Below are 4,320 nucleotides of genomic sequence, written 5' to 3'. Positions count from 1 at the left end.
GGGTATGAGTTTACTAAAAATATTTCAAAATTACCTTCCTTCGCTCTCGCATGTGGCCGGCCATGTAACAAGGAAAAGGGATGACCAAGTCTTCCATTTTGAATTTGAATTTCAAGCTAAATATAGCTATGTAGTGGACGATTTTAACAGGTAAGTTGTTGGGCTGAATTTTTATTGTTTTCCAACTACAAGGACCTTTATTTAAATATCCCAAAAACACTTTTTGGGTAACCAATATCAGGTGCCGAAACTGGGCTTTTAACTCCCATTGTTGGACAGTTCTTCAATCCAAAATGTAGCAGACATGTCCATCTTTTTATCACCTTTCTTTATTGGCTCAAGTAGTCAATCCCTATTCCCAAATGGCATTGTCTTGCCATCATACAACTATTCGATTGTATCCTGAATATCCATCCAAAAAGTAATAAAATTCTTTACCTATCAGTTGATCTAACATTTGATCCATAAAAGGGAAAAAAATTATTCTTACAAGTGCCTTTGTTCAGCTTTCTGTAGTCAATACAGATTCTCCAACCCATGATAGTTCTCATTGGGATTAACTCATTTTGCTGATCCTCGACGATCATGATCTCACCTTTCTTAGGTACGCATTGCACCAGACTTACCCAAGAACTATCTGAGATGGGGTAAATAATTCTTGCATCTAACCATTTAATTACCTCTCTCTGAACCACTTCTTTCATGATAGGGTTAAGTCTCCTTTTCCCATCAATTTTACCTTTTTCACCTTCCTCTAAAATAATTTTATGCATGCAGAAAGAAGGACTTCTACCTCGTATGTCAGCTATGGTCCAACAAATTGCCTTCTTAAATTTCTTTAAGATAGTAATCAATTGCCCCTCTTGATGTTCTCTCAGTTTTGCTAAAATAATCACAAGCAAAATAGAACTATTATCGAGATAAACATATTTTAAGTGAGACAAAAGTATCTTTAGTTTGAGTTTAGACAGTTTCTTGATTGATGACTTAGGTTGTATAATTTTCTGCACTTTCGAATCTAGCGGTTTGAATCGTAATGGTTGAATATAACTCAACGGATTGGTTTCCATCAAAGCCAAACCTTCATTACCTTTTCATCTTCAAATGGTTCAGCCCTAAAGTGTTCTCCAACGAGCCTTCTTCAAAATTGCTTTCTGTAGAAACTAAGGTTTCTAATTCTTCCATTATTGAACACTCTTCTATTAAATCGAGAAACTTCATCACTTTTAAAACATTAAATGTTACCTTATCGTCTTGAAATCGTATCATGATTTTTCCTTTTTGCACATCTATCAACGTTCTTCTCGTGGCTAGGAAGGTCTCCCCAGAATGATTAGAACTTCCTTGTCTGCTTCAAAATCCAAAACAACAAAATCAGCAGGAAAAATGAATTTATCAACTCTTACCAAAACACCTTTGATCTTTCTTTCGGGATATGCTAATGATTGATCTGCAAGTTGAAGTGATATAGTAGTGGGTCTTACTTCTCCTATTCCCAACAGCTTGAAAATAGATTTAGGCATCAACTTAGTGCTTGCTCCTAACTCACACAAAGCTTTACTACAATATGATTCTGCAATGTTGCAAGGTATTGTAAAGCTTCTAGGATCCTTCAGTTTTGGAGGTAGTTTGTCCTGTAAGAATGCACTACACTCCTTCGTTAAAACGGCAATCTTATACTCACTCAGTTGTTTCTTTTTGGACAAGATATCCTTCAAAAACATCACATAATTGGGCATTTTTTCTAAACCCTCTACCAATGGAATGTTGATATGTAGCTGCTTTAGAACATCCAAGAACTTCTTGAATTCTACCTCTTGTTTTTGCTTGTTCTATTGATGTCTTTGAGGATATGAAACTCTAGTTTGATATGGACAACTTTTCTAAGGAGGTAATCTGCAAAATTAGGTGTTAGCTTTTCAATATTCACTAGTTTAGGGATTACCTCGTCAGATTTTTCAGCATCTGATTTTTCTATTGTAGGAACTTCAACTACAATTGACTTTCCTCCTTTTTAGCAGGCTCATTTTCAACCATAACCTTCTTAGGTTCCAAAATCTTACCATTTCGTAACTCAACCACCTTGCAATGCTCTTTACCCAAATTTCTCAAATTTTTGTGTCCTCGGCATGGCTCATTATGGTCTACTACGAAGCTCAGTAGCTAACTGACCCATCTGGTTTTCTAGATTTTTTAGCGTTGTTGCTTGACTTTGGATCAATGCATAATTTTTCGCCATGTACGCCTTCAACAAGTCCTCCAAACTGTTTGATGATTTAGCTTGAAGTGGTTTTGGGACTTGTTGGTTAAACCCTTGGGTTTGGTTGGGTTTATGCTGTATTTGATTATTGTTCGATCCATTTTATTGATTACTCCAGGAAAAGTTCAGATAGTTCCCCATGATGGATTGTAGAAATTGGATTGCAGTCCTTGTCCATTTCTATTTAGATACTAGTTCCTTACATAGTACACTGATTTGGGATTTGAAGGGCAATTCTCAAAAGAATGATCATCCCCACAATATACACAAGAAACTACTTCATATTCACTTAGTGATTGAGCTGCAAAATTATTCAAACCATTAGGGGTAAACTATTTTAACATAGCGAAAATAGAAGATACCTGAGCAAAGACTGAGGTCAGTGTGTCCACTTCATGCACTCTGGCTACTCGTCTTCCTGAAACTACTTGATTTCTCGGCCATTGGTAGTTATTGCTTGCAATCCTTTCAATGATCTCATAAGCCTCGTTATAAGACTTAGACAAAATCGCATCATTCACAGAAGCATCCACAAGTAATCTTGTATGTGCATTGAGACCATTATAAAACGTCTCCAATTGGACACATTGAGGAATCCATTGATGAGGACACTTACGAAATAATTCCTTGAATCTTTCCCACGCTTCATAGAAAGATTCGTCATCCAATTGTTGGAAAGTAGTTATTTGATTTTGCAACTTTGCGTTTTTGCTTGGTGGAAAGTACTTTACCAAAAACCTTTCTGCTAATTCTTGCCAAGTAGATATTGAACTTGGTGGCAATGAATTTAGCCATGCTCGTACTCAATCTCATAACGAGTACGAAAATAGTTTTAACCTCAGTGCGTCTTCCATCACACCAACAATCTTGAATGAATTACTTACCTCCATGAATAATCAAAAATGTAACTGTGGATCTTCCATGGGCATACCATTGAACTGGCCCACCATTTGGAGCATTTGAAACATCACTGGTTTCACTTTGAATAAGGGTGCCTTGATATCCGACTTTCTAATTTCCAGATTTAACTCACTGAAGAGTGGCACAGCGTATTGTCTAATGGCACAATTCCTATCATTAGCAATAAGGATTGGGTTGTGCACTTGATTGACTCCATTACCTTGTCCATCGTTTTGATTTCCAAGGTCCATCTCGGCTTGCCTTTTAGCAAATCTCTCGTATCTTCTTTTTTTAAAAGTTCACTCGACTTCAGGGTCTACGAGTAATAGATCAATGATTCAATCTATGCTCATAAAACACCTGAGAATAAATCACAAAAAATAAAGAATAAAGAATAAACTAGTAAGGTAAATAATTAAATAAAAAATAAAATCCAAATTGTAAAAATAATTTAACAAAAAATGAATAAGGCAACAGTTCCCGGACCCGGTACCAAAAACTTGCAATGATTTGTATCGTGTTTACGCAAGTGTGTAACCGTTCAAGTAATAAGAAAGTAAAAATGAGTTATCGTCTCCACATGGACTGTATAAGCTTAATCAATTCAATAGCAAAATTATAATTAACAGTTTGATTTTTTTTAAAAACTCAATAAATTTGAATGGTGGTGATTTAATTAAATTAAATGCAAAGAGTGATCCTTATGCAATTTCTAATCTAAATGCAATTTTACCTAAATGTATGAATGGGGATTTAGCAATAAAAAACATTCAACTTTAAAAGAGCTAGCATAATTATATTAATTAATTCAATTATTTTCATCATGCTAACATGTTTGGAATTACTTTCATGGCAACTCGATCTCTTATAGGTTTAGAACCCAAATTAAGTCCTCTAGGTTCTTTTACTTAGTTAAAAATGCATTTTACTAATCATATTAGACTAAGGGTTTCTTAGCATTTTTGTAAGGTCAGAGGGAAATTTACATTTGCAACAATTCAATTACAAAATCTAAAAACCATGTAAGATAATAGAGCCAACTATAGATATTATGAACCTTAACTTAGTCGGGTTTAATGACTTAAATTAAGCATTGCACTTTCAATTATACGCTTACTAGCCGTCATCTGTTAGGATCGCTCAGCTAATCTGAGTGATCA

At 35.0% G+C, this 4,320-nt stretch overlaps 1 non-coding gene across 1 annotated transcript; it reads left to right on the top strand.

The window, feature by feature from the left end:
- Window positions 1-2,853: 2,853 nt before the first annotated feature.
- On the top strand, window positions 2,854-2,960 carry LOC121215655 (small nucleolar RNA R71). The gene has a single exon (XR_005911631.1). It is a non-coding gene; the product is annotated as a small nucleolar RNA R71 (small nucleolar RNA).
- Window positions 2,961-4,320: the final 1,360 nt, after the last annotated feature.

The sequence above is a fragment of the Gossypium hirsutum genome, chromosome D03 (genome assembly GCF_007990345.1).
Source record: "Gossypium hirsutum isolate 1008001.06 chromosome D03, Gossypium_hirsutum_v2.1, whole genome shotgun sequence".
NCBI lineage: Eukaryota > Viridiplantae > Streptophyta > Magnoliopsida > Malvales > Malvaceae > Gossypium > Gossypium hirsutum.
The sequence above is the reverse complement of the archived record's forward strand: the minus strand, read 5'-3'. Positions and strand labels throughout refer to the sequence as shown.